Source organism: Notolepis coatsorum (assembly GCF_963971535.1).
Source record: "Notolepis coatsorum genome assembly, chromosome: 7".
Lineage (NCBI taxonomy): Eukaryota > Metazoa > Chordata > Actinopteri > Aulopiformes > Paralepididae > Notolepis > Notolepis coatsorum.
Genome location: NC_140171.1, coordinates 145,557,247 through 145,567,394, shown reverse-complemented (window position 1 = coordinate 145,567,394; position 10,148 = coordinate 145,557,247).

Sequence of the window (10,148 nt, the reverse complement as noted above, 5' to 3'; positions counted from 1 at the left end):
ATTTGAAAGATAAGATTGGGCACAATCCATAAATGTGCAAATTGGCTATAATAAGGTAATTTATTCTATAATAATATTAAAAATTACATTGGTCCAGATGGGAGAATTCAGTGCTATATCTACAAAACCTTCTGTTTAATCATCTTCCCTTTATTCATTTCCTTAGATATTTTGTACACGTGATCTCAAGAAGGTACTGAACCACATTATTAGCATGGTGTTATTCACTGTCAAAGATGCAAAGAAAAATCATAATTCATATTCTCCTTTGTTTCATCACAATTTAAGCCAGCCTAGTAATAGACACAATATTTCTGACACTGGGAATACATTCACTGAGGTCCATAGATGTCCCTAGATACCAATTACATGCAAATGGGACTTGTAGAAGTGGAGCAATCTTCCATTTACTTAGGTATGTATTTTAGGCGGATCTTCAGAAAATAGGGCTCCAGGCTTACTCCTCTGAGTTTTTCTCGTTCTTCTTCTTCTTCTTCTTCTTCTTCTTCTTCTTCTTCTTCTTCTTCTTCTTCTTCTTCTTCTTCTTCTTCTTCTTCTTCTTCTTCTTCTTCTTCTTCTTCTTCTTCTTCTTCTTCTTCTTCTTCTTCTTCTTCTTCTTCTTCTTCTTCTTCTTCTTCTTCTTCTTCTTCTTCTTCTTCTTCTTCTTCTTCTTCTTCTTCTTCTTCTCCCTCTTCTCCCTCTTCTTCTCCCTCTTCTTCTTCTGCATATTTTATATGTATTGATAATCCACTTAATCTGTTTACTTACACCAGGGTAGACAAAGACTCAGTATGGAGTATTGTACATTGTACAGAGTAGTCTTCGTTAGCATATAATCTGTATGATACCAGGGGAGCTGTACAATCATATGCGCATTGTGGTATTATTTATCGATAGAGTAAACACATATCTCATCTGTCTGGCTGATTAGACCCTCACCTTTATTTTTTCCTCTTTTTTCCTTTTTCTCCTTCTCCTTCTTCTCCTCCCCACCACCTCCTTACCAGACGTCCAGGGGTGTAAAAAGTACCCAGAAATTATACTTAAGTGAAAGTATGGGTACCGTCTCAAAATAGTACTCAAGTAAAAGTCAGAGTATCTGGTAAAAGTCAAAACGTTTCTACTTATAAATGTACTTAAGTACTAAAAAGTGAAAGTAGAACCTTTTTTCTGGCTGTCTCGTCTTCTGATAGCAGGTGTTTAATCAAAGATCCCTGCTTTCTAGTCTTGCACAAGGACCAATCAGCATGGGTATGGGCGGGTTAATTTTCCATTGATGGGATTTGATTGGCTGTTTTTAAATAAAGTGCGGCCGCAGGATTAATAACGTTAACGTTAACGTCTGACCAGAGACACAAATATAATAATTAAAATTGTTGGACCTGTGAGATTTGTACTTTCTACTTTGCAGGTTTGCATTTTAAATGTAAGGAGTAAAAAGTATGTTTTTTTTCTCTGAAATGTAATTGAGTAAAAATACAAGTATACAAACCTAATAATACTTGAGTACAAATACACAAGTACAAATCCCCGAAAACAGTACTTATATATCGTATAGCTCCGCTCTGCGTCTACTGCAATACACTTCCATATCAGTATTAGCACTGAATACATTTTCACATGCACCTTTACACACCTCATCTGCCTGGCCACACCCCCATCCGCTCCTCTACATAAGCAGGGGTGTGGCCATACTAACAGCTCCTTCTTTAGTTTTCACCACGGCAAGTGCCTGTATACACCACTTTGAGACTGCTGAAATATTTAAGAAAGGAGCTACGATGTAGGAGCTACGTTGACATTATATCTTTGTTTTCTCTCTCACTATTTTCGAGGAAATACAGCGATAATGTCTTTGCCACTGGGGTGTCTAGAAGATGATGATCATTCTGACCTCCACCGGCATTTTCGTATTAGGGGCTCGCGTCGCTGGCCTAACCCCACCTGCATTCCTCCAAGCTGCAGTTGGACAGGTATTACCTCCGCTACTGCAGCTGGACTTTGCTTGAGAGGCGCTCGGCTGTTGTGAGAGCTAGCTGCCTCTCCGGGTGAGTGATGGTTTTGATATGCGAGCGCCAGTTGTGTTGCTATGGGGGGAATGGCTACAGAACTTACGAAAGCCGGCTCCAGGCTGGTACCCTTTTTGCTGCCTCTTAGCGGCGTGGAGAGGGTTCTGGTTTGACGCCCACGCTACATGAGCTCCTCATCGGGAGCTCTATTTGCCTGGGACCGTGTCCGAATATGCGGTTCAAACCCCCGGATCTCTGGACGAACGGATACTCTCTGTCACCGTGCGAGGCCCCACCTTTCAAGATGAAAGTTACCCAGCGCGAGGGAAGTGGGTTTGGTGTTTCGTTATAAGCATTCATCCACACTATAGTCGGCCGCTGTGTCTGTTAATCACCGTTCTGAAGACTGTGTTGACTTCTTTCCTCTTCTCTCTTCGGATGAGGAGAGGGACAGACGGCGGCTGTCTGAAGTGTTGGCCTATATTGTGTTCTCTCGTTGTACAGTTTCGGTGATAGCTGCTTGGCTTGCGTTCTAGCTGGGTTGTGCTACCTGTTAGCCAGTTAGCTGTTAGCTGCAACGCTAGCTCTGTATGCTCGCTCGCCTGGGAACGTTACCCTGATGCTACCAGTTAACCTGGAGTTAGCTGTTAGCTTGTGCTACACAGTTGAACATTAGCCGTGAGAATAGCAGGGCATAACACTCGACATTTGACAGAGGATGTAGTCGGTCCTGCACCATGATCGGCTGTTGGAGGGGGGCGTCTTAGCTTCTTTTGCTCCGCCAGCGAGGACCTTCGTCAACGTGGAGACCAGTGTTGCGGTCCTCTCAGCCTGCGTTCATTGGTGCAGGTAAGGGTCCTTTGGACACTTAACGCCTCTTCCTTCCTTCCCTTCTGAATATTTTGTAATAACGATGTTTTTTTCCAAAACGTATGTTGCTTCACTACATTTGGGGATGCGACATGTGTTGTGTGTAGGGATGGGTACCGAATTCGGTACTTTTGAGGTACCGAACCGAAACACGTCGGTACTACTGAGTATCGAATCAAGTGAGAAACCAAAAAAAAAATATATATATATATTTTTTTTGTCTTTTTTCTTTTCATGTCAACGTTCACACGCACAATATATGCTTACCTAGGATTTGACTTGATTCAACAACAAAGCAGTCGGAGCAATGACAAGCCGAAAACTGTCGAAATTGTAGTTATTTGAAGTTTGGATTAATTTTTTTACGACTGAGGTAGGTAAATTAAATTTCTTGAGACTAAAGTACCGAAAAAAGGTACCGTTGGGTACCGGTATCGATTCACAGGTACCGGTATCGGTTCAAATGTGAAAGGTACCCATCCCTAGTTGTGTGTGAATTGTCTTCATCGCTGGTATAGCTTTCTCTCTACCTAGAAAACGGCGTTGTTTTTTACGTGAGTAAAAATTAACTGGTTTTGTTGTATGATGAGAAGTTGTGTGTTCATGTAACGTTAGGCAATGTAGTTGAGCTCACAACTGGCTGGGTTAATAACCCTGCAAAGCTATGCATAGTGGCATGTGATCGAGGGGTGAGTCCCTCTCTCAGCGTGTGATGACAATAAACAGGTGGCGTGTTCACATATTAACAGGGCTGTACCTGTTCAACCGAGTCGTATCAGGGGTAAGGTGGTGAGGGGTGGTTTTTTCCCCCGGTTTCCCCCCCCTCCCCTCAAACATGATTTTGTTTACAATATATTGTTTCACTATGTTTGTGGGGATACGGTGTAACCCCTCAGCTTCTGCTGGGGTTGTGCTCCTGCTTAGTGAAGCAATTTCTTTCTAGAAAAGATTGTTTGGTCGCTGTCATGTGGACTTAGCAAGGCATGTGGCCAGTACTTAATCGAGTGAAAAACGGCGTTCCTCTTACGGTAGTGAGAGTGTACTTTTGCCTTTTTTGTTGTGATGGAGGGTTGTGTGTGTCGTTAAGATCCACAACTGGGTTAGGTGTTGGCCTACATAAGTCACATGTGTAAGCTCTTGTACCAGGGCCCTTAAAGGGGCGCTCTCTTGGTCTGTGTTTTTCTTCCTTTAGGAAAGGTGTAAAAATTCAGATGGCAGGTTCGCACATGAGTCTATGTGAAGCTGTTAACGCTTCATGTAGCATGCTATGACTGGTGTCATGGCTCTGCTTTGCCATTGCATTGTATCAGGGGTGAGGGGTCATGAGGGGGTAAACTGATAAAACCTTCCTCCCCTTTTTCTGATTGGTCAGGGGTCAAAACCTCCTGTCTTTCGGGCTTCCTGTCACGTTGCTGGATCAGCGCGTCACAGGGTAGGGAGGGGGGGGAGGGAGTTTCCTGGTCCCACGCCATATTGGGCGGTGGGCCACGGAATTCCCCCCGCCATAGAGTACGTCACTGGCCGCGTTTCTATTGGTTGTGAGACTTCCGTGAGTTATTCAGGCTCCATGTTGTGGACCTCTGTTACAGGGAGTTTCAGAGCCTCCTCCTCAGGGAGTTTCAGAGCCTCCTCCTCAGGGAGTTTCAGAGCCTCCTGTGAGTTCAGACCCTCCCTCTCAGTGAGGGAGCCTCCTCAGAGTTTCAGAGCCTCCTCCTCAGATTGTCAAGGTGAGTAGAACTTAAAAAAAAGTTCTGCTCTGTTGTATGTGTATTGAGCTTCGTGGGTGATGCAACGCAGTAGAGACGATTTGTTCTTCTGCTCTGCTCACTACTAGTAGTGTGTATATTGGGTCAGAGCCTCCTCCTCAGGGAGTTTCAGAGCCTCCTCCTCAGGGAGTTTCAGAGCCTCCTCGGTGAGTTCAGAGCCTCCCTCTCAGTGAGGGAGCCTCCTCAGAGTTTCAGAGCCTCTTCCTCGGAGAGTCCTAGTCCAATTGTTACATAGCTCAATGTTGCAATATGTCTTTTCAATGTATTGCTCACGTCTCTGGGGGTTCCCTGTCCCCTCCTTTATGGAGCAGGTTGACAGGATATTGTTTAGGGAGTTCCCTGACTCCTCGCCTGTAATGGTCTGTTGAGTCATGGGATTCCCCCCGTCATAGGGTACGTCTCTCCCCGTCCCCTCTTTTATGGAGCAGGGTTGACGTGTGTTGTTTTCCCTCAGCCGCGTCGTATGGGACCCATGTCCGTATTCTTTTCTGTGAAAAAAGCGGCTTCTTGTCGTTCTCCCAGGCGGCTTGGAGGAACGGTATCTGGGTTCTTGTTAGAATGTCCATTGATATGTTTTGGGTATCGACGTGTACATAGTGCTGGCCCTGGGTGCTTCTGATAGGAACCATGCATGGGCTTGCGTGCCTTGGTTGCTCATCATTAAAACAGCGTTTTTATGGGGCAACTGGGATGGAGTTTGTCTCTTCCGAGCGCCAGTGTACTAGGCTTGTCTCTATGAATTCTCATTCATATCTGGGGGATGTTAACAGAATAGATCAAAGCATTGGTAGAGGGGTCTCACGCCCTTGGGGTGGGCCACCGGGCGCGGTATGAAGGGAACCGTCTGGGTGGCGCCCTCTATAATGTTTTGGATCGACACTTGTACCTACCCCCCTCCTGGGACTGGGGATGGCGGCGTGATTAGGGCACGGGACTGATTCTGGTCGCGCCGGACCAGGTCAGTAAACCCGTTGTCCACCGGGGCGCAGATCTGCTGTTCTGGTACCCTGAGGGACTTGTGCTTTTTTCGGGGGGAAAAATTCCGGGTCGCTCCGGGCATTGCAGGGTTTGACGTTATGGAGATGTTCGTGGTTATATTACTACGTGTTACCCCTCACTCTTGCTTGGTCCATGTTGTGTTGTACCTTGCGCTGTGCTGAGGGAGCCTGGTCCTTCTTTACCTTCCCAGCCCTTCCCAGAGACAGTTGCATTTCTCTCCTCTCCCCAGGCTCCTCAAGGCCGTTCCTACCGCCGCCTCTACTGCTCCATGGAGCTCGACGCTGCTATGCTCTGCTTCATGCCGGTTGCCGGACTATACTCAAATCAACTCTAAATGGATCTAATCAGTGGATTGCATATTTTCGTCAAGAAGCAGAATAAGGCTAACCATCTCTGCCTCTTGGGACATCATAAATCGGGCTACCAACTTGAAGACGTGGTCATTTTTGGCTTATCGAAGCTTTTGGACTGCAATAAGAAGATTTTGGATCTGTTTACCGCGCACAGGACCTACCAAAATTAACTGATTAAGACACTTGGACACTTGGACTAATAATGCATTCAGTCATTTGGACGGAGTTGTTAAAACTCACTCCACTCAAATCAATAGAGTTATATTTCACTCTATTCAAATTTAAATTTAAAGTGACATGGCTGGGATAAGTCAGCCAAAACAAATTCCTGGACCAAGGTCGAACCAGGGAGCTGCTGGAGTCGAAGGCCCTCTGGGAGATAAGAGTGGCAAGCGGCCTCCCCCACCCCCAATCCCTACCCAATCCTCCCTCCCGTGTGTACGCCCAGCGCCACTCCCACGTGATGGTGACGGCAACAGACTAGTATGCGTGCTGGAGGGGGGAGCCTAAGACTGTCTCATCACCAAAGCCTGGACAATCTTTCCACCCTCCCTCCCGCCACCTGGTGCAACGGCACCCCGGTGTTGTCGCAGCCGACTATCGCATATGGTGTCTCAGGCATTCTGTAGTCGACATGTGTCAACAAATGTACATATCTGTTTGAATTTATGTTGTGCCGTTGTTACTGTAAAAATGTAATGATTGTGATATGTTGTTGTTAATGAGACGATGAGCTGTATGTGTGTGTCACTGGAATTTCCCCAAGGGGATCAATAAAGGAATATCTTATCTTATCTTCTCCATTCTTTTTCGCCCCTCTCTTCTCCTGCTTAGGCAGGGCTGGGAGGGGGCTGTTGAGGTGGTTCTTGTAGAACTCCTCTGGCATCCATGTGTACGTCCCGGTCCGCCGGGCCCGGGTTCAAAATTGTTTTCGTCGACCCGTTGGCCTGGGTTAACCCCTTTTTGAAAACTGAAACACTTGTACTGCGGTATAGCCAGTATACCCGCAGTTGTGTTTTGGAGTTTTTTCTTGGGGGGTTATAGGAACAACCGCCTCATGTTAGAACCAAGGGGGTGGTTGGTTCCCTGGTGTGTTGGTAGCGGAGTCAACTCTCGGGGTAGGCCGGGTTTGGCCCTGTCTACCTGTGAGTGTGTCCCCGCACCTTTCATGACGTCTGCCCCTCTAGAGAGTCGAGGTTTTTTTTGTGGAGGCTGCGACATGGTGCACAATATGCCAGCATACGCCGCTTCCGCCGGGGTGCTGTTTCAGCAGACCCCGTTGGCGCCTGTCTAGTCCGCAGTGCTCCAGGCTCAGGTCGAGTGGCCTGTTGCCTGGATTGAGGGATCGACCACTTTCGGGGGGCGTCTCCCCGGTGCGCTGCCTGCTCCCGCTGTGGGTGTAGCCTCTTGAGTGCTTTGGGTGGCGGCGTGCTGTAGGGGGGAAGGGCCTGCTCTTGGATGGGCCCTGTCCGAATACGCTGGCGATGTGGGGGGTGGTGTCACTAGTGACCGCCTGGTGGGGTCTCGATGCTGCGGCGTCGTTGGCCTCTCCAGGCCCCCTTTTCCGGGGGGGTCCAGTCCCTTCCTGGGTCTGGGTCCTCCTTCGCACTCCGCTGCTACGGCCTTGCCACGGGGTTGGGCTTTTGCTCTTGACCCTGTGATATTAGGGGTTGTAACGGGGGTTTGTTCCTTTCCGTTCGTTCCCTAGTGGCATGCGGGTTGTGCGTTTGTGTAGTCGTGGGTAAATCCCACGGTCTGCTCACCCTGTGCGTTTGAGTTGCTAGACTCCTCTTCGCACAGTCGGATCCGATACCCTCCCGTCATCCGCTAGGGGGGTCCGGGGGCTCGGGTCCTCCCCGGTTCTGATGGTTGTGGGGGGCCTTAGCGGGTACATTTGTCGAGCTTCCGCTCTGCTCAGCTCCTGTATTGCAGTAGACGCAGAGCGGAGCTATACGATATATAGCATACGGTTATGTATATAACCATAGTTATATGAGTATAGTGACGTTCTGCGTCGGACTCACTGAGGACCCCGTGGTCTTGCCTTGATTGATTGAAAACTTTATTAACAGATTGCAGAATGGGTACAATACAGTACAGCTCAATACACACAATTGTTAAGGGGATGCAGACCAGAAAAAGACTTTCGTCTTGTTTACATCAGGGTCCCCCATTTTCAATTCACCACCTTTGTGGTGAAAGACTTGGGAAGGAGCTGTTAGTATGGCCACACCCCTGCTTATGTAGAGGAGCGGATGCGGGTGTGTAAAGGTGCATGTGAAAATGTATTCAGTGCTAATACTGATATGGAAGTGTATTGCAGTAGACGCATAGCGTCACTATACTCATATAACTATGGTTATATACATAACCGTACGTTAAGTATTGTAAGGGAGTATTGTAACACCCCTGCAGACGTCCCTCTGGTCTTATACTCTGCACTAACAGTGTCCTTATCTAACTCCTCTTAGCTGTAGAATTCTACTTCCTCCCTCTGTCTGACCTCGTTCTAAACATCCAGGTCATGTCACTGGGGGGGACCCCAAAATCTAGAGGCCCCACTCCAGTGAGAACATAGAATATGACATAATGTGACATAGCGTACATTATAAAGGCGCACTTCACCAGAAAACAATGCTGATTTATTTTGCACAACACCTCCAAAAACTCTAAAACTCACTTCACTCCACAGCGATGGACAGTCGAAAGATGCCCAATTGTCCGCCATCGACTAAAAACACACTTCTTCAATCAATATCTAAAATGTTTATAAATAAATAAAACTACTAAACTTTAGTACTGTGAACTACTACTACTATAGTACTGTATTTTACTAGTATGTATTTTGCTACTACAGTATGTCTAAAATACTATCTACTATGTACTATACTACTACCAACTATGCTAATATGTCTGTCTATACTACAATACCCACAGAGTGTAGCACTCAAGTTTGACACTGATGAACAAACCCCCGCCCCACCAGCTCCCACACAGAAAGATTATATGAGATATATAGTGTGAGATTCTTTCTTTAATGTATTATACGTAATACAAGTCATCTATCATGAGATAAGGGGATTATTCTAAATTATCTCATGAGTAGAACGTAGACTGATAAAAGTTTAGTGGATAGTTTATGGCATAGAAGGAAAGATCTGCCATAAAAGAGGGAGAAATTGGCACACTCAGCGAACATAAAAAAAAGGCCACGTTCTTAAAATAATTTTCAAAACCTTGTTTCTCCAGTGTTTCAAGTTATTACTCCTCGCCCTTTTCCACCCGCCCAATGTAATTTAACCTTTCATTAATACTTTCACTACCACACTACCAAATGGTTAACCCGTTCACTGTGACAATACAGAAGGTTAATCCTTTCACTGCCACACGACAAATGGTTAACCCTTTCACAACACATTACAGAAGGTTAACCCTTTCACAAACCACACTAAAGAAGGTTAACCCTTTCACTGTCACACTACATACGGTTAACCCTTTCACAACCACACTACATGAGGTTAACCCGTTCATTACCACACTACATAAGGTGAACCCTTTCACAACCACACTGCAGAAGGTTAACCCGTTAACTACCACACTACAGGAGGTTAACCCTTTCACTACCACACTACATACTGTTAACCCTTTCACTACCACACTACAGAAGGTTAACCATTTTACAACCACACTACATACGGTTAACCCTTTCACTACCACACTACAGACGGTTAACCTTCTGTAGTGGGTTAGTGAAAGGGTTAATCCTGCATTTGACCAATCCTAACAGTTTGGGAGCAGTGGTGCGGCCTCACAGTGCGAAACCTGGGGACAGACTCCAGCACCTGGACCTAGCCCAGTGCCTTGCTCAAGGGCAAGATACACTTAGCACGCATGCAGGGCTTGACATTAGCACCGGCCATCGGCCAAATGCTGGTAGAATTCGGCTGTGGCCGGTAACTCCGTCATTCTACCGGCCACAGTGGCCGGTGACTTTTTTTCTATGAAAAAAACCCATTGTAGTCTACAAAAGGCATCGGCAATAATTAAGTCAATCCAAGTGATACTACATAATACTACAACTCCCACAACAATTCGGAAAAGTGCATTGCCGGCCAGATCCTGGTAGTGGTGCTGTCTCGAGAATGGAGTAC